This window comes from Lucilia sericata, unplaced genomic scaffold (assembly GCF_015586225.1).
Source record: "Lucilia sericata isolate MDLA Ls3-8-SP2 unplaced genomic scaffold, ASM1558622v1 Contig001217F_arrow, whole genome shotgun sequence".
In the NCBI taxonomy this organism is placed as follows: domain Eukaryota; kingdom Metazoa; phylum Arthropoda; class Insecta; order Diptera; family Calliphoridae; genus Lucilia; species Lucilia sericata.
The window spans coordinates 20,727-30,000 of record NW_023995177.1 but is presented as its reverse complement, the minus strand read 5'-3'; positions in this window follow the sequence as shown (position 1 = coordinate 30,000).

The following is a 9,274-nucleotide window of genomic DNA, read 5'->3' as shown; positions in this document are numbered from 1 at the left end:
ATGTTTGTGGGATTATACCTGTGTCATAGATGTTATTGTACAGGTTCAAAATTTTTTGATGCATTTTATTTGGGCATTTTTTTTAAATATTGTAGTTAATTTGATTGAAACCTGGGGTAGATCCAGTTGTGGAATTTAAACAGCAGGATAATTCGTTGAAACTTATTGGATATTCCAGTTATAGTGCATGTTTATTAGGGTTTTAAATAATGTTTAGTTCCAGTGAGTTGGATAGAGATAATTTATATTCATTTGGATAATTATTGATGTTAGAATTGTTGGAGAAATGGTTTCCATAACAATTGGCCATATCAGTTGTATATTGTTGTATTCCAAAACTTTTATTGTTTTTGGTTCATATGTACCTGTTAATTTACGAAATTTCGCATGTTGTTGTTTTTGGGTTAATGTTTTTAGTAAATGCCTCTAAGGAAGCCCTTTTTGCTATATTTTTTTCTTTATTGAATTTAGCATTTTTCCTTTTATATAATACTAGCTAAAACCCGGCGTGCTTTGCTACTCCTGTCGATATAAAATAAAAAATTTTCAAAATATATTCATATACAATTTTTGTTTATAAAAATTTTATTAATATTTGTTTGTCACTATCCAAAACCATAAAGTAATAAGACAAAGAAAGTTTGATATTTAAAATATTTTATTAATTAATGATATTTATGTACATATATTATTTCTTATTCCTATTCATTAGCATAAATTTACAAAATATTACAAAATTACGAAAATATAATTGACTTAATATTTACAATTAAAATTTTTCTTAATAATTATTTCCTATTCTAAAGCCTTGGGATATACAATATTTTTCGTTTTCCCCTCAGGCGCGTAGATATACAAATCTGAAGGTTTCTCAACTCGCGAGCATGCAACATAAAGCTGACCATGTGAAAAGCATGGATTTTCGAGATTTATTCCACACACTTGCAGGGATTGACCCTGAAATTTGTTTATTGTCATCGCGAATGCCAAACGTGTAGGAAATTGCAACCGTTTAAAGTCGAATGGCATTTCCGATGTTGTCATTGAGATCCGAGGTAGTAAGACATCCGTTCCTTTATATTGGCCAGTTGTAATCGTTGCTTCGATTAAGTTGTTCATTAATTTTTTAACTGTTAATCGAGTACCATTACAAAGACGTGGTGGATCAATATTTCGCAATAAAATAATTGGAACGCCAATTTTCAACTTCAATTCGTGGGGATACATTGACGACATCATCATTATTTGTAACAGTATCGATGGATTTATATGTTTTTAAATTACCATCGATTCTATTCAAAATAATATTATTGATACAATTAACGTCAATGTTTTTGGGTGCCAGTAAAGCACGCTCACATAACCACTGTCTATTTTTGAAATTACGTTGAAGATTTGGAAAAGCACAATATATTAACTCTTTATTTGATTGTGTGATCCTACAAAAGTTAGAGGGAAACTTTACACAATTTGTGGTTGGCTCAATTGTCATTTTTCCATTTCCTAAATCCAGCAATTGTTTTGTTGTTAATTTTAACGTGTGAACATGTTGCCAGAGATATGATGATTTTAGGCAAGCATTGAGTTCATCAGCCGGTGTTGAACCAGGTATCACAGGAAGTGTCTGGCGAAAATCACCCGCTAAAATAAATTAGAATTACTTCTCATGTCCTTTAAAGTGCGATCAAGCGCTTCTAAGGATTTTTTGTGGGCCATGGTGCATTTATTCCACACTATTATTTTATATGTTTGCAGGATTTTACCCATTGAAGAATTTTTCTTAACATTACATGTATAATCTTCAGAAAATTGTGTTTTCAACGGTAATTTGAGTGCATAATCTAAAAGTGTTGCTGCAATACCTGATGACGCAATGGCTAAGGCAATAAATATTCTTTTGCGATTGAACTTTAGCTGAAATTAATGAGATGAGAAAGGTTTCTCCGGTTCCTCCTGGCGCATCAATGAAATAAAATCCTCCTTGTAAGAAATAATTATTAAGAAATAATATATGTACATAAATATCATTAATTAATAAAATACTTTAAATATCGAACTTTCTTTGTCTTATTACTTTATGTTTTTGGATAGTGACAAACAAATATTAATAAAATTTTTATAAACAAAAAATGCATATCAAAATATTTTGAAAATTTTTTATTTTATATCGACAGGAGTAGCAAAGCACGCCGGGTTTTAGCTAGTTTCAACATAAAAAGTTGCCTATAGTTCCTTTCAGAAATACAGGAAGAAAATTTCAGGAAAATTGGTCCAGCCGTTTAGCAGTCTATAAAGCACAAACAAACAAACAAACATACATACATACATACATATATACATACATACATACATACATACATACATACATACATACATTCATTCATTCATATACATACATACATACATACATACATACATACATACATACATACATACATACATACATACATACATACATACATACATACATACATACATACATACATACATACATACATACATACATACATACATACATACATACATACATACATACATACATACATACATACATACATACATACATACATACATACATACATACATACATACATACATACATACATACATACATACATACATACATTCATTCATTCATTCATACATACATACATACATACATACATACATACATACATACATACATACATACATACATACATACATACATACATACATACATACATACATACATACATACATACATACATACATACATACATACATACATACATACATACATACATACATACATACATACATACATACATACATACATACATACATACATACATACATACATACATACATACATACATACATACATACATACATACATACATACATACATACATACATACATACATACATACATACATACATACATACATACATACATACATACAAACATACATACATATGTACATACATACAAACACACTTTCATTTTTATATATATAGATTAGGTTATCAGTTGTCATAAATCATTTCAATTGTTTCCATGCAAAGATGAAACTCGACTTTTTCTCTTTAAAGATAACGAAATAGTAACACACGAGATAGAGGAATTATTTGTTTTTGGAATGTGTGGCAAAGTTTTATGGATTAAAATTCCGCAACCTTGACGAGCTGAGTCATAGAAATTTTCAAAATAACCTTTATATTGTTTTGGGAGTATTGGGCAATCTGATTTTTAATATAGGTTTCCTGAAGGCATATAATGTGAGGGTTATGATTCTTAATTAATAGTTCGAGATCAGTGCAATTATTTTTGTAACCATTGATGTTCCACTGTATTGTTTTTATATACATAGGACTTGACAAAATAATTATATAATATTGACTTTATTTATATTTGGCATTGTTCAGACTTATTTTTTGTTTTTTTGTTGATCGCTGATTTTATGATCATGTCTTTGTTTTGTTTGGGTAATTAATTGATTTTTGTTTACATGTTTCTTTTCGATATTCTGTGGATTTGTAATAATCGAAGCTTGAGCTTCTTTTGAAGTTGAGGGTTTAATTAAGAGATTTTGTTTCGAAGTAAGAGAATGTTTTGCAGGAGTACTGCAAATTTCTTTTGTTTAGTTTGTTCGGAGAGTTGAGTAATATGTGAAATAGTTTTCTGTTGTTTTTCAATGTTCTGATTGCAGTTTTGAGTTTTTGTGATTTTTTCTTTGTGTTGATTTGAGACTAAAGTAGAGCTTGAGAAAGGTTTGTTATTTTGTGTTACGTTGTTTGTAGTTATGGAATTTTTATTTATTAATACTTCTTTTTGTTCAGTTGTAAATTTTTCTGTGTTATTATTTGTTATGAATTTGAGATTATATTTTGGACAAATTTTTTGCAGTTTGCACATTGTGTACGGGTACATTTATCTGGTGTGTGTAGAGGAAGATTGCATGTTTCGCAAGATGCTTCTTTTTCACAGTGTGGCCCAGGAGTTGATATTTTTTGCATCTCATTGGGTTTGGGAAATATTATCTAATACCTCATTTACACATACACGAAATCTAGTAGATTTCATTTAAAATCCTTTTGTAAATCTAAACCGTTTACACTTACTCTTCTTGCTATTTAGGAAGATTTAATTTTTCTGGAAAAAGTGTGTGATATGAAAAATAAGAAGGAAAATGGGATATTTATTCAAATTCTATTTATAAAAAAAAATAGATATTTGAATATAACATTACCTTTTATTTTAGATTAACTTTTCATTCACGTTTTTCAATTTATAAAAATTTTGTCGACATTTTAATTTTTTTTGTTTGTTTTGTTTTTGTCTTTTTTTCTTGTGTAGCGTCGTATTTTTTAGTATTATTTAGGGAAAAAAAGAGTTGCATCACTAAAAACTATTAGATTTTGAGTAGATTTTAACGAAATCTAGTTACGAAGTAGATTTTGTTTTGTATGGGAAATCTAGTTAAAATCAACTAGATTGGCTCGAAATCTCATAAGTACTAGATTTCGTATATGTGTAAATGGGGTATAAGATTTAAGTTATACCATGCAATAGATATTTTTGATGGTACTTTATATAAATCAAAAGATAATAATATTGAGCCAGTAGGAATTCTTTTGCCATCTACTTCTCTTGAGAATTTACATATTGCAGTTACACCTTGATCTTGTAAGTATTTCAAAATTTCTTCTTCACTTGTATTTATTGAATTTCGATCATAAATTGTACCTTTACATGTGTTTAAAGTGGGGTGTAGGGAAATTTCGACTTTGCATAATCCACCAAAATTTGTAGTCTCAATGAATTTATTTGCTATTTTTGGAATTTTGGTTAAAATAAGAATACTTCCATCTTGTAATAGATTTATCGTCGACGTCCATCGTATAAATTTAAAATATTGAAGGTTATTGGGCTTTTGATTTTTTGTTAAAAGTAAATTAAAAACGATCGCAGATGTTAGACGGTGACTGATTTATCAGTGCCTACCAATGGAAAATATTTATGTCGGTCGGAAATGAGAGTTTTTCATGAACAACACTGATTTCCACTTACGTCTAACTACTTGGTCTAACTACGTCTAACTTCGTCTATCGTCTCGGATGTTCTCTTGTAAACAAGAGTGTAGATAATCGTCACTTTAGTGTCCCCTTTGTAAGCGAGAGAGTGGACACTTAAAAAACCAACTTAAGCTTTTTGTCTGTCTCTTCGTAATCCATGGGGTAACGATTGACTTCCTCGTATGACAAGCAGTCGGTAGCTGGGTGCAACCTTAAGTGGTAGGTTAAATAGGTAGTTCGGGACTGTTCGACCGAACTGCTGGGTACCAGAAATCACTGAAGCAGAAGAAGCATAAACGACACATACACAAATTTTGATGAAAATATTGACATGTGACCATACAGCTTTAGGTCTTTGACAACCAGTTTCGTCTATATGTTACAATTTGACTATAGGGTGTAAAAGCTATAAATATACAAAATGCACTTACTTATTGCAAGGTAATACACAAATTCCGCAGCATTTCTCCATGCCACTTAGATTTTTTTCTGCTTCTCTCATGTCAGCATTAATTTGATCCATCCCCTCTTCAATTCGATCCAATTGTTCTAAATAAAAAATAAAAACATTGAGTTTTAAAATAGTTTGCAAATTCTCATTCTTCTCATAATTATAACTAACTTCCAGGATTTTTTTCGTTTGGTGGATGATTTAAATCGATTTTTGGTAGGTTTTTCAACCTAGAATTTTAACAAATTAATTAAATTAAATACTAGATTTACTTTATTAAAATATTAACATTTATATAATAAACTAGCTGCGTATACCCGGCTTTGCCCGGGTTTCTTCGAAAAGTAAAGATAATATTTTTCTATCAGTAATGGGCAAAATCCAGGCAAGGATTTTCATGCACTTAAAAATTAAAAATATGCGTTTGTAATATATACTAACAATGTTGAAAATATGCACCAAAAATATTTTCTTGTGAATTTTTTTTTGTTATTACTAATTTTACTTTTATCGTATTTAAGTACATTTTTATTATAAATATTTAGAACTCAAGTTTTTGACAACAAATATATAGGTTCTTGATGACAGAAGTATCGCTTTATGTACCCTAATACCAATTTAACACAATCTCGATCTCGAGAATAACAATAATTATAAAGCCTAAGGAACACTTTAAATAATATTGGCAATTTCGTGTCAAGTGACCCAACTCAAAAAATCGATTTGGATGAAATTTGCACCAAGTTAGTACTATTGGGTAGTAGGCCATACACATCGGTCAAGAACTGCGGAGGTAGAGGGGGTCAAAGTTGGTCATACAGGGTTTTTTTCAAATGAGTGTAACTTTTCACCTATTGATCCAAAGAAGTTTAGACGGCTATTTCTTTACTGTTTATATTTTTTTATTCTTTTATGTATGTAGTACAAAAAAACACATTTTATGTTCGATTTAAAGCAAAATATGCATAAATTCATTTATAACAAAACATGAAAAAATATGCAACAACAAATCGATTCAAATTCTTTGATTTGAAAAGAAAACTAGTTAAAAGTGACTACAAACATGCATTTGCATACAAATCCTTGCCCTGGTAATGACAATACTTTTTTTAAAATATATGTATGTCAAAATTTAGCTTATAACGATAAAATAGTTATTATATATATATATTTTATTGCATTTTGTTTAACACTTGTAGTCTGGACCAAAAAGTTCCTTAATTATCAAGTAAGAAAGTATAGTCGGGCTTGGCCGACCATATGATACCCTACACCAGTTATGAATATTAAATGTGATTTATTTTTCATAATAAAGCATTTATATTGAATATTATCTTGATTCCGATTTATTTAAGCAATTTATTGACGAAAAACTTATTTTCTAAAAGAGGCTTTGTATGGGGTATAGGAGCAAATGTGGACCGATCCCGACAAAATGGGCTGGATAGATTTGTATTTATATAATATTTATCTGCGCTAAATTTCATTGCAATAACAGTGCTAATAAATGAGTTTCGGATATTCAAGTCACTTCGTGAAGGGGGCTTTGTATGGGGGCTAGGGTCAAATTAAGTGCGATCATTTCGAAATTCATCGTGGTTATCAAGGCTTGTATAAAACTTAGTTGTGCGAACTTTCATCGAGATACATTTATACTATACATAATTATGAGCTCAAAAGCCCTTTTCGGGGGTGAAATAATGGACCGATTTTTCATAGGCATCTTTCTTGGGACAAAACAAACGTGTATTCCAAATTTCATCAAAATATCTTGAAAATTGCGACCTATACTTTGATAACAACGTTTACATGGACACACGGACGGACATCGTTAAATCGACTCAGAAAGTGATTCTGAGTCGATCGGTATACTTTAAGGTGGGTATAGTACTAATATTTTAATGCGTTACAAACATCAGCACAAACGCATAATACCCTTCCCACTATAGTGGTGTAGGGTATAATTTTTACTAATTTGTAGAAAAATTTAAGAAACTTTTTTTGAGAAATTATACTGAAATCAGCATTTTCAATGGCGTCATAAATACGAAATAACTCCCCAAAACAAAAATGAATTAAGTCCTCAAATTTGGGGACTTTTTTCATTATGAAATAATTCCCCAGTTTAAAAATGAAAAAAGCCCCAACGAAATGAAATAACTTCCTAAATTAAGATGAAATAACGGCGTCATGAAATAACTCCCCACGAAATAACCCAAAAAAAAAAAATGAAAAACTCCCTAAATTTGGGAACTAATTTCATTATGAAATAATTCCCCAATTTAAAAATGAAAAAAAGCCCCAACGAAATGAAATAACTTCCTAAATTAAAATGAAATAATGTAAAGGATTTAAATGTAAGCTATGAAAAATGAAAATAATAATACAATACAATATTATTTACATTTTTCATTTAATTCATATGGGAGGTTCCAATTCCCCCATTGAAAGTCCGCCCATTTTTCTCTAAATGTTCACATGAATGTCAAAGTTCATCATGGAAAATTTGAAGATTCTATCTTCTTATTTACATTTTTCATTTAATTCATATGGGAGGTTCCAATTCCCCCATTGAAAGTCCGCCCATTTTTCTCTAAATGTTCACATGAATGTCAAAGTTCTTCATGGAAAATTTGAAGATTCTATCTTCTAGAGTATCTCAGATATACAAATGTTTCTATATAATTCATATGGGGTTCCAAGCCACCCCCTGATGAGAGTCCTTTTTTTTCCCCAAAATGTTCAGATGAATATGAAAGACCTTTGTGCAAAATTTTAGGAGTCTAGTTCTATTAGTTTCTTAGATAAAAGATTTTTTGTATTTAATTCTGCTAGACCGCCCACTTTTTATCCTAACTAATCATATTGAGACTTATGTGGCTCCGGCAAAATTTGAGAACTCTAACTGTTCTACTTTCTGAGATATACTGAATTAATATTTTCCTAATATGGAAGGTGCCACGCCTACAATAGTCATTACGCCCATTTTGTCCAAAATTATTCTTATGGATGTCAAAGTCGTCCTTGCAAAATTTTTGTACCAGTTTCCAAGATATATACGACTTTTAATAGTTATTTAATAAGTAGCCGTGGCACCTCGCCCATTTGAAATTTCAATATAAAAAGTAGCCTATTTTTCCTTCCAGGCATACAAAAAATTTCCAGAAAATCGGTTTAGCCGTTTAGGCAGCTATAGACTTCAAACAAACATACAAACAAACACACATTAATTTTTTATATATAGATTAGGCTTCGTTTCAAAAAACAAAATGTTTCCTGTTTTTGTGATATCACAACTTTTTAGATGGTTCCTGTATAAGTGATCACAATGCTGTAATAATTTTTCCAAAATTCCAACCCAATTCCAGATATTGAGATAGCCGAAATAGAAACACATTTAGTACCTCAAAACAAAGCTAATATTATACTTCATAATTTAAATTATATACGTAACCGCTGTGTATAATGATACACATTTTTAACTTTGTATAAAAAGTATCACGACCATTATTTATGGTTCGTGCATTTATTTTTGTAAATATTTATATGGATGTAGTGTTCTATCTTTTATAGATTCCCAGATATACGAATTTTAGCTTTAATTTATATGGGAGGTGCAACGCCCGTTATTGCTAGTTCAACAATTTTTTTCAAATGATCATAAAGAAATTCTAGCTGCAATGTTTTCCTAGACATACGAAAATTTGAGGGTTATAGCTCCAATGACGTCCCACATAAATATATTAGAATTGTTTGTATTTAATT